Below are 14,358 nucleotides of genomic sequence, written 5' to 3'. Positions count from 1 at the left end.
TTTGAGGCCAGCCTGGGCAACATAGCAAGACCCTGTCTCAATATAAACAAATTAAAATAAATTTTAAAATAAAATAAAAAAGACTGGGCACGGTGACTCATGCTGGTAATCCCGGCACTTTGGGAGGCCAAGGTGAGGGGATCACCTGAGGTCAAGAGTTTGAGACCAGCCTGGTCAACATGGCAAAACCCCATCTCTACTAAAAATACAAAAATTAGCCGGGTGTGGTGGTGTACACCTGCAATACCAGCTACTTGGGAGGCTGAGGCAGGAGAATCACTTGAACCCGAGAGGCAGAGGTTACAATGAGCTGAGATTGCACCACTGCACTCCAGCCTGGGCGACAGAGCAAGACTCTGTCTCAAAATAATAATAATAAATAAAATAAAATAAAATATAAAGAAGCAAGATTAAATACTCAAAAGAGAAATCAACTTGACCCTTTCCTCTCACCCTCACTTTTCCCAACTTGAGGCCAGGCATGATCTCCTACCCTAAGCTTCATTCTCCAACATGAAGAGAAGCTGTGGACAGAGAAGGAGGGCAGAGGACGAATATACTGTTGGAGTTGTCAGCACCAGGAACAGGAGAAGAGGCGATGACTGAGAGGCCCCTCCAGGCTCCAACGTGTGGCACCAGCCTTGGAGGGCTATCATGGGCTACCTTGTCTCCCTTCTCCAGGGAGCCAGCAGGGGCAGGGCCACATGGGGAAGGAGGGAGGGGGCCATATGTGGGACCCCTGTCATGGTCAGAACCACAGGATGACCCAGCAATGGGAGCAGCCAGCTCTGAGAAGTTGGAGGGCTGGGGGCTGTGAGAGGCAGGCAGGGTTAGAAATACACAAAGGTCACCAGGCTCAGACCCAAGGAACTAAGGCAGGAGTTATTTTCCTAAAACAGGTTAGTGTCCGGAAGTCAAAGATGAGGGAGTGGAAGGCCAGGCACAGTGGCTCACACCTATATAATATAATCTCAGCACTTTGGGAAGCTGAGGTGGGAGGATCACTGGAGGTCAAGAGTTCGAGACCAGCCTGGCCAACATGGTGAAACCCTGTTTCTACTAAAAATACAAAAATTAGCTGGGCATGGTGGCGGACGCCTGTAATCCCAGCCACATGGGAGGCTGAGGCAGAAGAATCACTTGAACTCGGGAGGCAGAGGCTTCAGTGAGCCAAGACCACACCACTGTACTCTAGCCTAGGTGACAGAGTGAGAATCTGTCTCAAAAAAAAAAAGGCCAGGTGCGGTGGCTCATGCCTATAATCCCAGCACTTTGGGAGGCCAAGGCAGGTGGATCATGAGGTCAGGAGTTTTTAAGACCAGCCTAGCCAAGATGGTGAAACCCTGTCACTACTAAAAATACAAGAAAATTAGCCAGGCATGGTGGCAGACACCTGTAATCCCAGCTACTCAGGAGGCTGAGGCAAAAGAATCGCTTGAACCCAGGAGGTGGAGGTTGCAGTGAGCCAAGATCGCACCAGTTTGCTTTCTTATATGTTTTGGCAGTCCTGGGAATAATTAACCCTCAAGAAGCCAAGTCTTGGCCAGGCATGATGGCTCGCATCTATAATACCAACTTGGGAGGCCAAGTCATGAGGATCACTTGAGGCCAGGAGTTCAAGATTAGCCTGGGCAACATAGCAAGACCTACAAAAAATAAAAAGCTGACCATGATGGCATACATCTGTAGTCCTAGCTAACTGGGAGGCTGAGGTGGAAGATTGCTTGAGCCCAGGAGTTCGAGGCTGCAGTGAGCTATGATCGCACCACTGCACTCCACCGTGGGTGAGAGACTGAGATTGCCTCAATCAATCAATCAATAAAAAACAAGCCAAGCCTGGGAAGCTGAGGCAGGAGAATGGCGTGAACCTGGGAGGCGGAGCTTGCAGTGAGCTGAGATCGCGCCACTGCACTCCAGCCTGGGCGACAGAGCAAGACTCTGTCTCAAAAAAAAAAAAAAGCCAAGCCTCTGATCTTTATTTAGAAAGTGAAAAACTTACTGAATAATGCTTCAACAAACAAAACAATATTTTAAATGCTTACACTTAAAAAAAAAAGCTTGCACTTTGCAAATGTGGGCTCTAAAAGTTGACTCTGCTTAGTTAAAATGGGTATGTCATGAGGAGTTTAAAGAACTTCGTAAGCCCTGGAAAAGCTTCAAAGAGTTCCCAGAATGCATAAAACCCTCAGCTGAGAAGAAAACAGCTTTTTTTCCTGTGACTTTGAACAAGTCCCTCAAATCTCAGGCGCCCAGTCTATAGGCACTGCCTGGGCAGTATTACGTCATTACACCCATCTTTTATTTTTCACTGTCTCCCTTCTGCCTTTCTCTCGCGCGCACACTCCTTCTGTGGAATTGTAAGGCTAAGCCTCTCTTCTCTCTTTCCCACTTGCCTGAACTTTAGGCCTCTTTGCTGTCCCGCAGGACCATGGCTCCCAGTCCTTCTGGAAGTCACTGAGCTAAAGACGAGGATGGCCATCCTCTGGTGTGGAGATGGACCTGAAGCCTGCTCCCACCGCGCGCAAATCACCCCGCCAGGCCCCCCTCACTGTCACCAGGGCACTCCTCTGCTCAAAAACGTTCCGTCCCCCACTTGAAATCTGTCCAAGCCTACCCATCAGACCGGATTCACCACTAGTCCTCACTCGGCTGTTTCTGAAATGCCTAGCCTCCGCTTCTGGCCTCCGCTGGTGCTCTTCTCTCCACTCAGAACCCTTTCCTTTCCCCCACTTTCTTCCACCTATGCAAATACTATTAAGTGTTCCCGGCCCGGTCAAAGCTCCAGGGAACTTCCTCGAAGGCCCCAGCCCGTATTCCAGACCGTCTTCCCCGCGCCCACGGCATTTCCCTGCAGACTTCTGCTTGGCAGCCCGCATCCTGCAGTCTGTGTTCCTTGACGGTGTCCTGCGTGCGTGCGGGCAGCGGGTCTATGAAGTCACTTCTCTTGGAAGCTTTTCCTGACCTCCTCCCTTCCCGCCCGGTCTGGGAGACCTTCTGCAGGGCGCTTGGCCCTAGGAACTCCCCGGCCTCCATCACCCTCATCGCCCGTCTCATGACTGTCATTACCCCTGCCCGACGGCAAGCTGCCTGGGGCAAGGGCGGTGCCTGACTTACTGCCCGGGGTGCCCCCGACCCGGGCCCAATGCCGAGTGTGTTAACCGCCTGGAGTGAGCGGGGCCGGGCCTCCGTTCCCTTGGCTTGGACGTCCAGCTCTCAGCCCCGGGCCGGGAGCACCTCGCGAATCCGCCCGGGCCCGGGTGGAAGGGAGCCGGCGCGCGGCGGGCGTCCTCCCAGGAAGGGTTAAGCCACCTCTCCCCCACCCCTAGAGGCGAGGGGGCGAGTCCGGCAGAAGGTCCTGTTTACCGCTGCTCCGCGCGGGGCCGGGCCCTGGGAGAGGGGTTGCCGTGGCAACCGGCCGGGCGCCCGCCAGCTGCGGATTAGCTCACTGGGCCGGGCGGGATGGGTCGGGAGGAGGGGGCGCGCGTCGCGCAGATCGTCGCGGAGCCGCGGGAAGAGAAGGCAGGGGCAGCGGGCGAGCCTGCGCTGGGCCGGCCGAGGGAAGCGAGCCGCTGGGGCCGGGGACGGCGGGGACCCCACGGGAGCGCGCGCGGCGGGGACCCCCAGGGGCTTGCGGGCGGCCGGGGGAGGCTCGGCGGACAAAGGGGCGGAGGGCGGAGAGCCATGGCCTCCCCGGCCCCCGCCGCCGCCCGCCCCCGAGCTGTGCCGCCAGCCGTCCTGGCCCGCCCCGGAGCCCCCCAGATACGCCCCAGAGCCCGCGGAGCGGCCGCCCGCGGGAAGGTAGGGCCGGGCCGGGTCCGGGGGTGCAGGGTCGAGCTGGGGAGGGAAAGGGGACGGAGGAGGGGACGCGCGGGGGAGGGAGGAAACGGCTCGCGCGACCAGAGCCCTGACGGGGGAAGTGGCTCTGCAGACGGGAGTCTGAGTTCCCGCCTGGTCCCAGGACTTGTGCAGAGCGCGATCCAGGCGTCCCTCCCGGGCTCTGGCTGACTCCCCGGGCTGAGCCCGGACGCCGCCGTCCCGCGCGCCTCGGGGACCTGCAGAAAGCCTGCAGACCCCCGCCCTGCGTTGTGCTGAGTCCCTCGGGGCGCGAGTGCGAGTGTGTGCGCGTGTGTCCGCGCGTGTTTGTGTCTGTGTGAGTGTGTGTGCGCGCGCTTGTCTGTGTTTGTGCGCGCGGGTCTGTGTGTGTGTGTGCGAGTGTGTGCGCGCGCTTGTGTGTCTGTGTGTGCGAGTGTGTGTGTGTGCGTGCGCGTGCAAGCGCAGGGCATCGAGGCGGCTGAGCAGCTGGGCTCCCCTCACAGCGGTCAGCATTTGCAGTCTTGGGAAAGCAAGAAGGTAAAGATGATTGAATGGTCTTACTTCTTCCACTTTGTCCCCAGGGGTGGAGTTGGGAGCAGATGGAGCTCAGGGGAAGTCTGGACACAGTCGTATTAGGAGGGTCACAGAGAGCTGGGTGAGACCACGGAGCAAAGTCAGACCTCAGCCGTGGAATCTTGTTATGGGGGGCCTGGGACAGGAAGCAGGAAGCTGGTCAGGGCTCTCCAGGGGCGTAAATTGGGCAAGGGAAGTGCAGTGACCCTGCCTTAACCAGCTGGTGCTGACTTCCAGCTGCTGTTCAGATTCAGGAATGTGACTTCCCTAAGGTTCCAAATGACATCGGACAGTAATGGGCTGGGGGTAACAGAGTTGTAATAGGCGTGCTCCAGTAATCTTGTTAGTAAACTCTTACACCCTCTGCGGTTACCACATAAAAGAAGAGAAAGAAATCCCTTCTCCTTACATCATCAAATATCAGATACCAAAAGAGTGGAGTAGAAAGTCTTTGGGTGGGCAGTGTGGGAGGGAGCAGAACTCCAAGAGTAAGTGTGTGTGAGTGTGTGTGTGTGTCAGAGACGGTTTCTGAGGCCTGGTAATGAAAAGGCTGGCGGGAGGCTGGCCTCCAGTCCTTTTGTTTGTTTTTTATTTTTATTTTTTTGAGTCAGAGTCTTGCTCTGTCACCCAGGCTGGAGTGCAGTGGCCCGGTCTCAGCCCACTGCAACCTCCGCCCCCTGGGTTCAAGCAATTCTCCTGTCTCAGCTTCTTGAGTAGCTGGGATTACAGGCGCCCACCACCACGTCCAGCTAATTTTTGTATTTTTAGTAGAGACGGGGTTTCACCATGTTGGCCAGGCTGGTCTCAAACTCCTGACCCCGGGTGATCTGCCCGCCTTGGCCTCGCAAAATGCTGGGATTACAGGCATGAGCCATTGTGCCTGGCCTCCAGTCCTTTCATTCTGGAAGATTAATAAAATCGTGTGTCAAGTATTCTATTCATCCCCTTAAACAGCTCAGTGTGCAAGGCATGCGTGCTAGACATCAGTGGCACAGCGAGGAATGAGACGTCCCCCTTCCTTCGAGGAACACCATCCTAGCTGGGTAGTCAAACAAAAAAGTAAAACCAGTCCTGGCCCAGCCTGGCTGTGAGGGTTGCATGGCGTAGAGCTAGGGCAGCCCAGAGAGGAGCCGCTGCAGGGAAGCCCCACAGATTAGGTGAGGCTTGGGCTAAGCCCTGAAAACCACCTCACCAAGGAAACAGCAGGGAAGGTTGTTTCAGGCTGAAAGAACAGAATGTGCAAAGTCACCAAGAGGGTCTAGGAGAGGCCAGTGAGGGGAATTCAGTGTGGCTGCGGGTTGCAGGATGTGAGTGCGTGCTGGGGAGAGGTGAGGCGGAGGCTGTCAGGGCAGAGGCACAGGGAAGGAAGGATCCGCCAGAAGGAGGCAGGAGTATGCACTGAAGCAAGAGTGATGCGCTCCTGCTGGTTGTTGGTTGGGGAGGCCTGAAGGAGGAGGAAGAGACCAAGACTTTCTGCAACACCCAGGCCAGAATTACTGAGGAGCAGGAGAAGCTGAAAGGATGCCAGGATCAAGAGGCAGGACCCGATGACTGGTTTGGGCAGAGTGTGATAACTTAGACTAAAAGCAAGTATGTACAGAAATGCTCAGGAGAAAACAAAGCAAAGCAAAAGGAATGTGGACCTTCGGAGTGGCCTGCATTTAGCAGATTACAACACTTGGATAACGCATTTGGCTGTAAGTTTTCTGGCAGCTTAGGGACAAACAAAAATACACTGGGTTGCATAGTTTGGGATTTTGGACAACAGAAACCATACAAATTAATTCTCAGAACAAAACTTTTCCTGGAATTGAACTCAGCTGGGAATTTATCATGTGGAACTTTATGTAAAGACTGAAGAGTGACGTAGAAAAAAAAATCCTCGTTGCTGGTGTTACAAAAGATGGGAAGATAAAACTCCCCATTACTGCCTTCCTCTGCCATCCTGTTATGTCTAGGGGAGTGAACTGCACTTCTGTGAGGACTGGGTGTCATCTCACGGTATGGGGCCAGGGGAATCCTATACAGAGGACACAGTGGTACGTCAAGTGCAGGAAGAGCTGATGCCCATCTCCATGAATGTAGAGAGCAAGGCGTCTGGGGTGCTCAACCATGAAGGGAAGGAGGCTCATCATAGTATAGCCCAGAGAGGGGTGGGCTGAGACTCTGGTCTGCAGAAGGGGACAGGTAGGGCATAGCATGTTGGAAGGGCCAGCATCCAGGAGTCCTGACACCCGGGGAAACAGGCAGGGAGAGTGCACACAGCATTGTAGGATTCCATTCATATGGGCAAGTCCACTTCCCAGGGCGGTCCTGGTCATTCTGCCTCCAGACTTGATGTAGATCCTGCCTCTAAAGGGGTAGGAAAAGGGTGGGACTCAGGAGACCAGAGATCCTCTTCAGGAGACCAGAGAGGCCCAGGAGGATGGAAATCTTGTTTGCTACAACATAAGGAAGTTGCAGAGAAACCAGGAGTGGGAGCTGAGAACTGGGAGGTCCTGCAGACTCAGGCACAGATTTCCTGGCCAGGCTCTTCTCTTTGGTTTCTGCAGAAGGCAGGAACCTGCAGAATCTATGTCCATACATTGCTAATATACCCTCTGAACTTTAAACTATTTCTTGCTAACTATAGCTGTCTTAAATTAACATTCAGTAGGGGTGAGATTCTACCCCTCCAATTAAATTTCTTAACATTTTTAATCTTGGGTTGTGCATTAGAATATACATTTAAATGCTGGGGAGGAGAGTTTGAGACCAGCCTGAGCAACATGGCAAGACCCCATCTCTATAAAAAATAAAAGAAATTGGCCAGGCGCAGTGGCCCACGCCTGTAATCCCAACACTTTGGGAGGGTGAGGCAGGCAGATCACTGGAGATCAGGAGTTTGAGACCCGCCTGGCCAACCCCATCTCTACTAAAAATACAAAAATTAGCCAGACGTGGTGGCACATGCCTGTAATCCCAGCTACTTGGGAGGCTGAGGCAGGAGAATCGCTTGAATCCAGGAGGCGGAGGTTGCGTGAGCCAAGATTGCATCACTACATTCCAGCCTGGGCGACAAAGCAAGACTCCATCTCAAAAATAAATAAATAAAAGAAATTAACTACACACGGTGGCACATACCTGTAGTCCCAGCTACTCGGGAGACTGAGGCGGGAGGATCACTTGAGCCCAGGGAGGTTGAGGCTGCAGTGAGCATGATTGTGCCACTTCACTCCAGCTTAGGCGACAGTGAGGCCCTGTGTCCGGAAAAAAAAAAAAAAAGGCTGAGGAGGCAGATTTAAAAACAACTGATACTTAGGTCAATTAAAATCTCTGAGAGTAGGCCCTGGCATCAGTATTTTTTTTAAGATCCCCAGATGATTTTATGATACAGCTGAGGTTGAGACTGGCTGCTCTAACACTCACTTATAGAGAGCCCATCACAGGGCGGGATAGAAACTCAGATTCCAAAAGATCCTGGGTGGGGCACATGGGATGCCTCGCAGGTCCTCAAAAGTGGACAAGGCTGGCCTTGCTTGTTCCTGGCGTTCCGCACAGTCTCCTGGACTCCTGGTCTCGCTGCTTCTCCCCCAAGGTCTGTCTTTACCACCCCTCTGTTCCTTCTGGCAGTCACCTTGCTGAAGATTAGGGGTTAGGAGTTGCTTCCCTGGAGCTGCCCTGGATTGCTCTTTCTTGGAGAGATTTTAGTGAGACTGGTTTTCCACGGGTTCACTGTGTAGCCTGCTTCGGGCCGTGACTCCTCACTGTCCTCATCACTGCCCCTCTGCCCACACGCATTGTTGCTTGTTACCCCAGGAGCCTGGCCCTGGGCACTGGCTGTCAGCCTCGTGTGTCCAAGCATAAACCCTTCTTCTGCCACCTGAACCAGATGGCCTCCACTTATACATCAGACTCTCTTGAAATTCCCTGTGCTGGTTACTCAGGGGGAAGAGTGCCAGGTCCTGCTGCCCCCTTTAGTGATAGGAGGCAAGCACTTCCTGGAACTGGGGCAAGCGATGAGCTAAGTTCTCTACTTTTCATATGCAAAAGACAGCGACATGCTTGGAAGCCAGAGTCAGACTCTCCTTTACCCTGGCCTTAAAATCAATGTCTGACGTGGGCAAAAGTTTATTCCGTCAGCCCTCTGTTTGCCAGCTGGGCCTAGAATTGCCACTCTAGCTTCAGCTGCTCTTTGGCACGTTCGTCCCTGGCTTGCAGTTCAGAGGGGCTAATGAACAGATAAGCCCGAGACCCACTCTTCCAACTGGTTGAAATACGGGAAACCAAGTGATCGTTTTTTCCCCTGGTCTTGGGGAAGGAAGGGGTGAGTCACCCTTGCAGCAAGCTTAGGGAAGAGGTTAGCTTCCCTCAGTGGAAGGGAACCAGGAGGTCATAGGCATCCCTTCAGAAGGAAATGAAAGCAGGGATCATTGGCTGGAGAGTGGGGCCAGTACAGGGAGCCGTGACCTTGGCTGTGACCCCTCCTTCCAGGATCCCCAGGCCTTCCACACACTGCGGATCTTATCTGAAGGGCTTGTCAGACCACTTCAAGCAGAGTGCCAAATGCATTTCCTTTTGTTGTTTTGTCTTCTAAAAAAGTACACTTAAAAATTGTAGGTTTACTTATAAACTTCATATGTAATATATGAAAGTTATATTTGTCATAAAACATTTATTTATTTATTTATTATTTATTTTTAGACAGGGTCTTGCTCTGTTACCCAGGCTAGAGTGCAGTGATGTAATGATGGCTCACTGCAGCTTCCACCTCCTGGGCTCAAGTGATCCTGCTGCCTCAGCCTCTTGAGTAGCTGGGACTATAGGTGCGCACCACCATACCTAGCTAATTTTTGTATTTTTCGGAGAGACAGAGTTTCCCCATGTTGCCCAGGCTGTTCTCAAACTCCTGGACTTAAGCAATCCACCTGCCTTGGCCTTCCAAAGTGCTGGGACTACAGGCATGAGCCACTGCACTTGGCCAAAAAAAATTTTTTTTTTTTTGAGACGGAGTCTTGCTCTGTTACACAGGCTGGAGTTCAGTGCCGTGATCTTGGCTCACTACAACCTCCACCTCCTGGGTTCAAGCAATTCTCCTGCCTCAGCCTCCCAAGTAGCTGCACTGGAGTACAGTGGCGTGATCTCAGCTCACAGCAACCTCTGCCTCCCAGGTTCAAGTAATTCTCCTGCCTCAGCCTCCCAAGTAGCTGGGACTACAGGCGCCCACCACCTCCCCTGGCTAGTTTTTGTATTTTTTAGTAGAGAGGGGGTTTCACCATGTTCGCCAGGCTAGTTTGGAACTCCTGACCTCAAGTGATCTGCTGGCCTCGACCTCCCAAAGTGTTGGAATTACAGGCGTGAGCCACCACGCCTGGCCAAAAATTTTAAATTTCTAATTTTAATATGTTTTCTTTTAAAAGTTAACAAAACTCAAAATATAATACATTGCTTCTGTGCATGTGCCATAGTATGAATTTTAATGTTCATATTAACTTAAATAGAAATTTATAAAATATTCGGGGCAAAACCAGTGTGGGTACAATTGGGTTAAGAAACAGACGGGTACTATATCTTATTATTGTTTTAGAAGGGAGTATTAGAATCTCATTTTCAAAATAACCATCACTTGGCACAAATAGATTCAATAAGTATGTGGCTTTGAAATATATTTTAGGCCGGGCATAGTGGCTCACGCCTGTAATCCCAGCATTTTGGGAGGCTGAGGCGGGCGGATCACAAGGTCAAGAGATTGAGACCATTCTGGCTAACATGGTGAAACCCTGTCTCTACTAAAAATACAAAAAATTAGCCGGGCGTGGCGGCATGCGCCTGTAGTCCCAGCTACTTGGGAGGCTAAGGCAAGAGAATGGCGTGAGCCCAGGAGGTGGAGCTTGCAGTGAGCCGAGATCACACCACTGCACTCCAGCCTGGACGACAGAGCGAGATTCTGTCTCAAAAAAAAAAAAAAAGCAAAAGAAAAAAAAAAATCTATTTGAATCTCACAATTCCACTTTTAGGGATTTATCTTAGGAAAATATTGGAACAAGGGCTGTAGAGTATTTGTGGCAACATTGTTGGTAGTAGCTGAGCTTGGAGGCTGAAGTGGGAGATCACTTGAGCCTGGCGGGCGGAGATTGCAGTGAGTCAAGATCACGCCACTGCACTCCAGCCTGGGCGACAGAAGTCTCAAAAAAATCTTTATAGATTGTCTTCCATGTTGTCTTAATTTTGTCTCTTGCTGTTGGTTTCATGTTTCCATAACCTTGATGGCACATCACCACAATTCCACATGTTGTGTAGATTGAAACCTAGGATGGGTGGACCAAGTGACACAACACAGCCAACCCAGCAAAGCAATTTCAAGGGCCTTTCTTTCTCTCCCTTACACTCCCCCACTTATCAGAAGAAAAGACGCAATAATGGTCAAATTTGATTCAGCACTAAATTTTCTGCAAGTTCATGGTAGGTAAAAGATAGGGTAACCATATACACAAAGTGGGACAATAGAGAAAGTAAAAAGCGTGCATTAGGCCAGGCGCGGTGGCTCACACCTATAATTCTAGCACGTTGGGAGGCCAAGCCGGGTGGATCACTTGAGGTCAGGAGTTTGAGACCAGCCTGGCCAAACCCCATCTCTATAAAAATACAAAAATTAGGGCTGGGCGTGGTGGCTCATGCCTGTAATCCTAGCACTTTGGGAGGCAGACCGGATCAGTTGAGGTCAGGAGTTGGAGATCAGCCAGGCCAATGAAACCCTGTCTCTACTAAAAATACAGGAATTAGCCAGGTGTGGAGGCGGGCGCCTGTAGTCCCAGCTACTCAGGAGGCCGAGGCAGGAGAATCATTTGAACCTGGGAAGCAGAGGTTGCAGTGAGCCAAGATTGCGTCACTGCACTCCAGTCTGGGTCACAAGAGCTAAACTCCTCAAAAAACAAAACAAAACAAACAAACATAAAAACACTAAAAATAAGTTGTTAATTGATGTACAATAGGCTTAACCTGGACTGGTCTCTGCAAACTGCACCTTGTGGCCACCCTGGAAAAGGCTGAGAGTTGGATATGCTCATTCATTCTCCTTGCTGGGACAGGTGTGTTGACCCAGCCAGAGGTGATTTGGTACCACCCCTCTGTCTATCTCCCACCACCTTTCTTATCCACATCTAGAGTTGAGGCTTGAGTTTAGGGAAGGGGAGGAGGCCAGGTGGGTAGTCCAAGGTTGCATATGAACTTCCTTCTTGCTCCCATTCAGTGAATCAGAGGAGACAGATTCTATTTTCACTGCCTCTCCCAGCTCACCATGGAAAAATAATAACTGCCTATCTTCTTCCATCAAACTTTAAAGTGTTAAAACAGGACACTTCTATAATTTTATTTGGGCATTTCATGTGCCTGGGAAATACAGGCTAAACCTCCCCAGATGACCAAGCAGAGGCATTTGTAAGGGATCACACAGCAAATCACAATTCAGACTGACCCAGCATGGTCCAGGGTGAAGTTGGTTGGGGAAAAAGCCATATGCTCTGGTTTGGTTACTAGATAGAAATAATGGGACAGCCTAAGACATAGAACGTGCGTCCCCCGAGCTTGGAGTGAGACTAGTCTCTCAGCCACAGATTTGGTCGGGGTGGTGACCGCGAAGATGAAAAGGAACTTCCCAAACCAGCTTGCCTCATGCTCTGGGATCTTCAGCCAGGGCAATGTCTCCAGCACCCTGGCGTCTCAGAGGGATTCTCTACTTAATGCTCTGAGCTGCAGATGAGATTTGTTCAGATTTGTCATGAAGTGTGTGGTCATCCAACCTCAAATACAACTCCCTGGCATCTTGTGGTGACTGTCATCTGTCATCTGTGCCATTTCATCATCTGTATTTGTGACAATCAACAAACATACACAACCTTACAGGATATCAGAAGGGGACCAGTGCCCTCTATTTACTCTCCCGCTGACTGATGCATCTAATGGGGTGGAAAAATGTCAGAGAAGAGAGAGCTGCTTAATCCCTCTCAAAGCAACCAGACTTGAAGTTTCCAGCACTGCAGAGAGCCAGGAGAGCCTCTTATTCCAGGCTCTTCCTTCCCTTGAACATAGGACAGCCAAGATTCCTGGTCTGGTATGGAACTGAGAGAGATGGGTAAGCGGGCTAAGAGGCTGCTTCCGGGTACACACCCAACCCCGAGATTCAGACTGCCGGTTTGTCAGGAGAAAGCGAGAAAGAGAATGCTCCTTTTGGGAGCAAGAAAGAAGCAGAACAAATGCAGGAGTCCCATGAGGCAGATCCACATGTTCCTTCCCCACACCCCCAAAATCTGGCTTCTATTCCTAACCATCTGCTGAAACCACATCTCAGGTTACTAATGGTTCATCTGTGGCCAGTTCCCTGTTCTCATGCTTCTTTATCTCACTAATGCACTTGACACACCCCTGACCCTTCCTTCTTGAAACCCAAGTCAAGGTGAATGTAAAATGCGTGCAGTGATGTATCTGCGCCACTTGTCAAAATACTGAAATGCTTCTATTCTGGTTGATAAATAGGGTGTCCCACACTCCCAGAACCATTAACTCTCCCCCTGCCAAGAGCTGGCCATTAAAGGGTTAACAGTAAGGCCATAGCTTGTTTGGCTCCTGCACACTTTTGTTATAATTTTGTTGTGTGTTTTTTGGTTTTTTTTTCCTTTTTTTTTTTGAGACGGAGTCTCACTCTGTTGCCCAGGCTGGAGAGCAGTGGCACTGTAACCTCCACCTCCCAGGTTCAAGTGTTTCTCCTGCCTCAGCCTCCCGAGTAGCTGAGATTACAGGTGTGTGCCACCATTCCTGGCTAATTTTTTGTATTTTTTTTTTTTTTTTTTTTTTGGTAGAAATGGGCTTTCACCATGTTAGTCAGTTTGGTCTCGAACTCCTGACCTCAAATGATCAGCCCGCCTTGGCCTCCCAAAGTGCTGGGATTACAGGTGTGAGCCCGTCCTGTTAGATATTTTGAATAATACTGCCTCAGTGTAGAAACCATACTGTTTTGGTTGTTTTAATTGTCTTTCAAAAAAGAGATCGTCACTGATTCCTCCTGTTCTTATTCAACGGGTATTTATACAACACTCACAGTAGACCAAAATCTCGGTTAGGCATTGTAGGGAATAAAAAGAAGCCGGTGTGTGTGTTCTGCCATTAGAACTCCCTGTCTAGTTGGAAGGCCCAGGTAAAGAAACATACGAAGAGCCTGGGCAACATGGTGAAACCCTGTCTTTAAGAAAAATACAAAAATTAGCTAGGCATGGTGGTACATGTCTGTGGTCCCAGTCACTCAGGAGGCTGAGGTGGGAGGATCACTTGAGCTCAAGAGGTAGAGGCTGCAGTGAGCTGTGATGGTGCCACTGCACTCCAGCCAGGGTGACAGAGTGAGACCCTGTATTAAAAAAAGAAAAAAAAGACCTGGCATGGTGGCTCACTTGAGGTCAGGAGTTCGAGACCAGCCTGGCCAACATGGTGAAACCCCGTTTCCACTAAAAATACAAAAATTAGTCAGGCATGATGGCAGGCACCTGTAATCCCAGCTACTTGGGAGGCTAAGGCAGGAGAATTGCCTGAACCCAGGAGGTGGAGGTTGCAGTAAGCTGATATGGCATCACTGAACTCCAGCCTGGCCGACAGAACGAGACTCCATCTCAAAAAAACAAGAAAGAAAGAAACATAAAAGACACCATGTAGAGAGTGAAGTAACTAGAGCACCATAAAAGCAACCCATGCCTCACTTGCTCACTACCTTCTTCTTCACTGTCTCCCTCAGCTCATCATGCTCAGTTTCATTGCTCCCTCCCAAACTGGACCTCTGAGTTGTGCTTTATACAGACCGTTAGCTCATTACCTCTCACTGCCTCTTGCATGTACCACTCTCACCTTAATGTGTCCAAAAGAGAACATATTTTCATTACATTCTGTGGCCTCCTTATTTCCCTGGCTTAGCAAACCTTCACTCCTCTTATTTCGAAACATCCCAACGTC

At 50.7% G+C, this 14,358-nt stretch overlaps 1 protein-coding gene across 2 annotated transcripts in view; it reads left to right on the top strand.

Annotated features, from left to right (window-relative positions):
• The first annotated feature begins 3,525 nt into the window (after nucleotides 1-3,525).
• Nucleotides 3,526-14,358, top strand: part of DENND2A (DENN domain containing 2A) — a 125,816-nt gene continuing 114,983 nt past the window's right edge. The window contains exon 1 of one of the 2 annotated variants that reach the window (XM_025379886.1): nucleotides 3,526-3,798. The gene's annotated coding sequence lies outside the window, so the exon portion shown is untranslated. Of the gene's footprint in view, nucleotides 3,799-4,004; nucleotides 4,066-14,358 lie in introns of those variants that run through there. The other variant, XM_025379885.1, reaches the window with a different exon arrangement.

The sequence above is a fragment of the Theropithecus gelada genome, chromosome 3 (genome assembly GCF_003255815.1).
Source record: "Theropithecus gelada isolate Dixy chromosome 3, Tgel_1.0, whole genome shotgun sequence".
Classification (NCBI taxonomy): Eukaryota; Metazoa; Chordata; class Mammalia; order Primates; family Cercopithecidae; genus Theropithecus; species Theropithecus gelada.
Note: the sequence above shows the minus strand (reverse complement) of the source record. Positions and strands in the feature narration are given on the sequence as shown.